The sequence below is a fragment of the Acomys russatus genome, chromosome 13, assembly GCF_903995435.1.
Source record: "Acomys russatus chromosome 13, mAcoRus1.1, whole genome shotgun sequence".
Classification (NCBI taxonomy): Eukaryota; Metazoa; Chordata; class Mammalia; order Rodentia; family Muridae; genus Acomys; species Acomys russatus.
The window spans coordinates 20335681-20344004 of NC_067149.1; positions in this window are offsets into that span (position 1 = coordinate 20335681).

The following is an 8324-nucleotide window of genomic DNA, read 5'->3' on the forward strand; positions in this document are numbered from 1 at the left end:
TTTAAGGCTTAGTTTTTGTTTTATAGTTTCAAATACTTTTTTTTTCTCAGTTTTTATGTTTCTTCCCCTAGAAGTGTATTGGAAGTGCCCTGCTTTGTTCTTAAGCTGTGTATGTTGATATTTTCGGGCCTTGATGTTTGTGAGGGGGTTTAGGGCTCTAAGCATTCTCCTGTCTTCTGCTCCCATTCACAAAGACATAAAAACAAGAAGGCAAAGGCCTAAAGTTCTTTTCTAACCTCACAGATAGGCACCCCCAACCCTGGAGAAGGCCAGAACTGACGTGAAGCCTCTGACCTGCGCCCCTCTGGCCTTTAGGCCATGTGCTCAGCTGTGATCACATGGATATGCTAAGCAGCCAATGCTGTGTATATCAGTAGAAGAGACAGGACAGCTCCTGGCCCTGTGCAGGGTGCTTTTCACACTGAAGGACTGCTTGTGAGCAGGAGCACCTCCCACTGGCAGAGTAGGCAGTGAATGTCCAGGGCAACACCATCAGATTACTCTAGGAGGAGGAAGAGGAGGAAGAGGAGGAGGAGGAGAAAGAGGAGGAGGAGGTAGTGGTGGTGAAAAAAGAGGAAAACGCTTCTCCATAGAAATGCCAGGAGAAATGTTCTCACAAAGACATGAAGGTGATGGATTGTGTGAGCTGAGATTAGTACAGGGCTTCTTAAACTTCTCCCACATGGAACTAAGACATTTTTACATAACCCTGGGCATATAGGCATGTAAAATAGGTATGCAAATAAAACTTTTCCTGATAATAAATAATAAAGAAATATATTTTAAAGCAATTCTTTGGCATACATATGATTTTTCATTTATTAAGGATGAAAGCAACTTTGCATCCTTAAGCAATGAATGTGCTTATATGTTTTACATATGGAATAAAATCTTGCCTGAATATTCAATGATGTAAGATTTGGAACATTTTGCCACTTTGCAGAGTTGATAGGTATTCTGATTTTTATAATCGTCAATGCTAAGAATGCCATTAACATAAATATAAAATGGCGGAATAGAACCATTTTATAAATGGTCAGAAAATTTTAAAATAATGTTTAAGTAAGGTTTGTCTTAGAGATACAAAGTTGATCCAACATCAAACACCAGTCAACATCACTCCCTATAGAATAGACTAAAGAAGAAAAACCAAATTCTAACTCTCCTGGTAAAGAAATGCAGCAGACAAAATCTTAGCAAACCAAAAATAGATCAACATCATAATTTTAAAAACTTGATGAGAAAAACATTCAGCAAACACTTTATTCATACAGACTCTTTAAATGCATCGCCAGTAAGGTTAAAAAGACAAAGCTGTCTCCAGCACCACCAGTGGCAAAATGCACTGGAGAGCTGAGCCCTCACACAAAAGAAAGCAAGGGTGGGACACAAAAGGAAAGCATTCTGTTATATGTCTAGAAAACCCAACAGAACCAGTGGGTAAATGTCAGAACCATGACACTTGACAAAAGTATGAAGCCACATTTTCACCATAAAGGTCCAAAACCAGGATGCAGTACCAGTGAGGGCTGTGGGGTCCTAAGCAGAATGCTTTGATCCCAGAGTGAACTGAAGCTCAAGGAAGAGGCTGCTCCACTAGACAGCCATCATGTCTACCCAGGGCCTTCAACACAACCACAGAGTTAAGGCTTCTGGTTGCTGAGGTCCCTGATACCTCTCACCTTTCCTAAAATAAAGTATCTCCTTCATAAAATAAAGCCCCTCCCTGCTGTGCTGAGACTGGGCAAGCAGCTTGGCTTATGGGTCTCCGTGTCTTCATCTATAAAATGTGATGTTCTGCAGTACATGCAATAAACTTCAAACCCCTACCCAGATCTAGCCAATGGACAGGACATTCTCCACAGTTGAGTGGAGAGTGGGATCTGACTTTCACACGAACTCTAGTGCCCCATATTTGACCACGCCCCCTTGATAAGGAGGCCTGGTGGCGCTCAGAGGGAGGATAGCAGGCTACCAAGAAGAGACTTGATACCCTATGAGCATATACAGAGGGAGGAGGTCCCCCCCCAGTCACAGTCATAGGGGAGGGAAGTAGGAGAAAAGCGGGAGGGAGGTAGGAATTGGACGATACAAGAGATGGGATAACAATTGAGATGTAATATGAATACACACACACACACACACACACACACACACACACACACACACAGTGATGTTCCAGGATACTATCCTTTCAGGGATCTGGGGTAGGTCAGATACAGTGCAGAGAAAACCTTTAGCTTGGACTTGGAAGATGTATATGAGAACAAATTTTTAAATTGTTAAGCACACATCCCTGTTGCCACTTTGCACATCAGCTGGGTCCACCTACCTGTGGGTCATCTCACAGGCTCCAGTATCTGCAAGGGTTAAGGAGCGTGGCTACCAGCCAAGCAGAAATAGTTAGCCTTGAGCAACACAGCATCCCCCTATCTATGCAATCTCCCGGCCCCCAGAGCCAACCTAGCTGCCGGCTGCATCCTAATGACCTCCATCAGGGAGAAGTGGGTAGCCCTGTCAGCTCCTTCAGCTCCCAAGCTCAAATAAATCCCTGAGCTTCCCTGAAGCTGTCAGTTCACATGTGGGAAAGAGATTGGGTTGTACCCACTGCTGGTCCAGTTTGGAGGAAAGAAAATAGGAAAAAGAGAGCTGAGATGGGTCCTGGAGTGGAGAACGGGTCCTGGGGAATTGCTGTGGCCAGGTGCCTCGGGGTCTTAGGCTCATCCTTCTGTGGACCCAAGCAGGGGGCTTCCAACTGCAGATTATGGCCCACTAATGAGTTGAAAAATCCATTTGGAGGATGTGATCCACATTTTGAAGAAGAAAACTGGAATAGGAAATGGCCCAATGCATGTAGAAAGGTGTCAGGCTTTATTTCAGCCACCCCGAGTGTAACATCTGAAACACAGGCTCTGAAGCACACACTGCCCCTTGCCCCAGCCATCTGTGTATGTGGCCTCAGATATTTTATTTTAAATGACCATTGTCAGGACCTAGTTTATTGTGGGTGGTACTAGCCCTGGGAGGGGCAGTTCTGAGTCATACAGAAAAGCAAGCTGAGCAAACCATGAGAAACAAGCCATTTAAACAGAGTTCCTCTATAGCCTCTGCTTCAGGTCCTGCCTCCAGGTTCCTGCTTTGCCTTCTTTCGATGACGGTGATGGGCAGCAATATGAAAGTGTAAGCCAGATAAACCCTTTCTTCCCCAGTTGTTTCTCATCACAGTTTTTTTTTTTTTTTATCATAGACATAGAAAGCAAACTAAGAGTTTGTGTGGTATATATGCACATGCGGTTGAGTGTGCACATGCGGTTGAGTGTGCACATGCGGTTGAGTGTGCACAGTTGTGCATTCAGAGAAGCCAGAGGAGGACACTGGGTGTCCTGCTCTATCACACTTCACCTTATTCCCTTGAAGACAGAGTCTTTCACTAACCTGGGTTAGGCTGGTTTGAATTCACCTCTTCATGCTAGTGCAGTCAGTGCTCTTGCCCACTGAGCCATCTCCTCAGCCCAGATTTTGGCCATTGAAATATATATGTATGAACTCTGGTGCCCCATATTTGACCACGTCCCCTTGATGGGGAAGCCTCGTGGCACTCAGAGGAAGGATAGCAGGCTACCAAGAAGAGACTTGATACCCTATGAGCATATACAGGGAGGAGGTCCCCCTCAGTCACAGTCATAGGGGAGGGGAATAGGGGGAAAGTGGGAGGGAGGTAGGAATGGGAGGATACAAGGGATGGGATAACAATTGAGATGTAATATGAATGAATTAATAAAAAATAAATATGCAGGTAATCATACCTTGTCTTTTAAATTGTGTTTCCCTAATGAGTTTCCTTCTACATGTCATTTGTCATCTGTATCTCTTCTTCTTTTTCTTCTTCTTCTTCTTCTTCTTCTTCTTCTTCTTCTTCTTCTTCTTCTTCTTCTTCTTCTTCTTCTTTTCTGTATCTCTTCTTAAGCACAGTGTCTCTTTGGGTGTTTGGTCCACTTTGTAAATGAGATTCTTTTCTCCATATAACTGGGGTGGAACCAAGGGCCTTGTGCATACTAGGCAAGTACTCTATTCTGAGCTTCAGCTCAGTCTTTGGATGACATCCTTTATTGGTTATGGCTTCTGCAAATATTTTCTTACAGTCTGTGGCTCTCTCATTTTCTTGGCACTGTGGGTTTTTAAAAAAAGCTTTATTATTTCTACAGTATTTGCCCCCATGTGTGCCTGCATGCCAAAAGAGGGCACCAGATCTCATTACAGATAGTTGTGAGCCACCATGTGGTTGCTGGAAATTAAACTCAGGACCTGTGCAAGAACCATCTCTCCAGCCCTTTGACATTGTGCTTTGCAGAGCAGAAAATTTCAAGTGTAACTAAGTCCAACTTGGTGAGTTTTTCTTTCATGATCCACATCTTTGCTATTGTAGCTAAAACATCATTGTCATAATGTGATTTAGATTTTCTCTGGAGTTTTATAGTTTTAATTTTCATGCTTCAGCCTAAGACCCATCCTGCGTCAGCCTTTGTGACAAGCTTAAGTGTGTGCAGACTCACTGTTAGGACATGACTGTCCAACACTACTTTTATGCTTTATCATGTCCGATTTGCTCCTCTGTGACTGGCTGGTTGACAGCATTGGTGTGGGTTTAGCTATGGGCTCTCTGTCTTGTTTCATTGATCTGTTTGCTTGTCCTTCACCATGGCCACAGAGACTTGGTGTTAGCTGTGACGTAGTAGGCCTTGAAGTCTGAGGATGTCTCCAAGCTTTGTTCTGTCATTTCTCAGAAGTGGAAGTCGGGATACCACGATGTCAAGCCATTTGCCCAAAGCCACACAGTCTGAAGCCTTTCTCATGGCTGGCGGGAATGCAAGCTGATACAGCCATCTGAGAAAGCATTACGACTCAAGTCTTCTAACCTACAAAGCTTCCATTTGGGACCACAATTAAAACACAAAATGAGGAAAGAGGAGAGAGGAAAGGAATGAGATACATGGTGGCTACTTATGCTTATCAGCTTGATAGGATTTCAAACGATCACAGAAACAAACTCCTGGGCATGTCTTTGAGAGGTTAGTATCTACGTTAGCTTAATTGAGAAGACCCACTCTAAGAATAAGTGATGCCAGACCTTGTGCAGAGGCCTCAGACTACATGTAAAGGGGATGTGCACACCAGCATCCACCATGCTGCTTCTCCCCTGCCGTGGATGCAATGTGGCACATGGTTCTCATGCCTTTGCTGAAAACAGGAGTTTCCCTGCCACGGCAGATGTATGTTCTTCCTTAATTTGCTTTTGTTGGGTATTTGGGACTTTCTTGTTGTTTGTTTGTATGTGTATGCCATGTATTTGAGAAAATAATTTCTCCAGGAGGCAACAGCTGAGTAAGAGATGTGCCAAGCTGGCCAGTCAGCCAGTTTTCCCAGGAAGCAAGAGTCTCTTCCAATCGAAGTGCAACATATTTGTGTGCACTCAAGTATACCACAGCAATGAACCAGACAGGAAACCATCCCCTGTCCTGTAGGGGAGAGACACTAGCCCCAGTCAGTATTATGTATGGTGTTTGTATCCAGTGTTGACAAAGGCTACGGGGACGATAAAGGAGAGCCTAACTGAGATGTGAGTTTTGAACGAAGCCCTGAAGGAAGTGAGAGATGAGCCATGTAGATGTTTGAGAGGAAACCCATCTAAGTGAAGAAGGTCCTGCCTGCTGTGGTGGGTACATGCTTACCTCAATGAGTGAACAAGGATTTGCCAGGTCTCTCAGGGCACTAAGACAAAGGAGCAGGGGAAGGTGAATCATAAGGGAGCAACAGCCTTGGGAGAGGGGGCCTGGGTCCTGGAAGGATTTTTGGTTCTTAATCTAGATTTTACACACTCACTTTTATATGACAGTTTCTCTGAACCTTAAAATCCCCATCATCCAGTTCCTTTTCAGTAGGCCATGTTTTGACAAAAAAAAAAAAATTTTTTTTTTGAGACAGGGTTTCTCTGTGTAGCCTTGACTGTCCTGGCCTCGAATTCACAGAGATCCACCTGCCTTTGCCTCTCTGAGTGCTGGGATTGCAGGCATGTGCCACCGCACTCAGCTTTTGACAAACTTTTGACACTTTTTAAAAAACAGTGCTCTCATGCTATATAAACAATAGATAGATGATAGATAGATAGATAGATAGATAGATAGATAGATAGATAGATAGATTCTGGTTATATGTCTAGAGGGAACTATTGATGTAACCTGAGGACCATCAGTAATGTCTTGTCTGGCATCCCTCTTTCAGGGAAAGTCACTGCTGGTTTAGCAGACAATGAAGGGTTAATCTCAGGCAAATGTGGAGAAGGCAATACTTCAGGTGTTGGGAGTGTGGGTGCATTTTCTGCTAAGGGTAGAGATATTTCTTAAGGTGAGATAAACCCTTGAGTATCTGAGGGTTCAAAGTTCTCAGCCACAAGGGGATCCTCCCACACAACTCCATTGTATCATGGGATCCCATTCTTTACCAATAACTGCCTACACTGTGCAAGGCTAGGACATGAATATTCGTTGTATTCACCCAATTCATTCATCTTATAATGAAGACAGCAGTTTAACTTCTCACAACTTGCTCTCTGGGGCTGCTGGTAAGAACAGTCTCTTTCAGGGCGCACATAGAAACCGTTAGACTGTGCTCATCTGAAACTAGTCAGTTTTGTCACTGAGTTCATTGTTGTCCTGCCCCATCTTCTGAGATGTTAGAAGTGGGTAACTTTGATGACAGAGCTCATTCTTTTCATTTACCAATTTATCCAGAGATGCTAGGAGCAACCAAACAGCCTCCTCATTTTCCTTATTTTTTCCACAAATTATCAAAAGTTTTTTATGTACACAGTCACCAAATCTATTACCTCTCACAATTGGTGAACCAAGTGCATTTGTCTCCTTAGGTTTGTAAAAAAACAGTTCATACCATGGGCTTTCAGTATCTCGGAGATTCCAGGAGAGGCTTCAGTAACTGTAGGTATCAGGAAATTGTAAAGTCTGTTCCAGATACTTAAAATTCACCCCTGTACTTCTGTTGTCCTGGAACCACTGCTGGCACCAAAATCTGTATTAGTCCAGGTTCTCTGCACACACACACATGCACACACACACACACACACACACACACACACACACACACACTTTATTAGAGTGGCTTATGGGTTATGGTCTAACTTTTCCAACAAGGGTTTTACGCTGTTGCAAAGTTCAAGAATGCAGTAGTTTCTCAGTCCATGAATGGCTCAGCTGGTCTTCAGTATATTCTGTAATCTGCAAGAAGTAGCAAAGTAAAGTAATGAGCCTGCCAGTGAGAGTGAGGGCGAGCACGCAAAGAGCACGTGCTTTCTTCTTCCAGGTCCTTTATATAGGGGCCACCAGAAGGTGTGGCCCAGATTTAGAGTGGGTCTTCCCACTTCAAAAGATTCAACCCAGAAAATTCCCTCACAGGTGACCCCAACCTCTTGGGTTTTAATTGATTCCAGATGTGGTCAAGTTCACAGCCAAGACCAACCATCACACCACTTTTGCCCTTGCAATCAGGCCAGCCTGGTACACTGTTTCCAGGGTCTAGCCCTTTTAAATTTAGCTGCAGGAAAAAGCAGTTTGTGCAGGCCTGGAACTCACAGACAATCAGAAACAGGAAAAAGTCATCCAAGGGGAGCGCTCAATGAATTATGGAGGCATTGTTCCTGAGCCTAAGGAGCCAGTGTTGCTGTCTGAGTCCAGTGGCCAGCCCAGGGCTACAGGCTCAACACTGCTGGCTGTGTCAGGACAACACAATGTGGGCAGCCAAAGACAAGAAAGAAAAAGAAGAAAAAGAAAAAACACCAGAGGTAGAAAAAAACACTGGAAATTCCCTGTGTCCAGGAATAAAAGGCCTTTCTAGAAAATCAGCAGCCAGGGGAAAGGCTGCTTGCACTCGTGGGTGGGGGCCTCCTGGAACAGGAGGAAGTTACAAGCGGTATTTTGAGATATTTTCAGTCCATGTGATGTCGATTGATTTTCCAAAACACGGGTATCTCCTGCTGTTGGGAGAGCTGAAGTCAGACTAGGGCTAACCCAGAGGTGGGGCAGCGTGCAGGACCAGACTGGACATAAACAGGAGCTGACCCAGTTGGAGAGTTCCAGTGTTCTTGATGGCCGGCTTACAGCCTCCATAGCCCCAGACCTCACCTTGGTGGAAGAGACACAGGAAACACTGGGTCCTCTGCACGGAAGTCTGCAGCACAGCCAGGCATGTTTTGCTCCTAGCGGGTGCTATCAACTATACAACTAGTCTTGCTTCTGCAAAGCAGATGGGAAAGA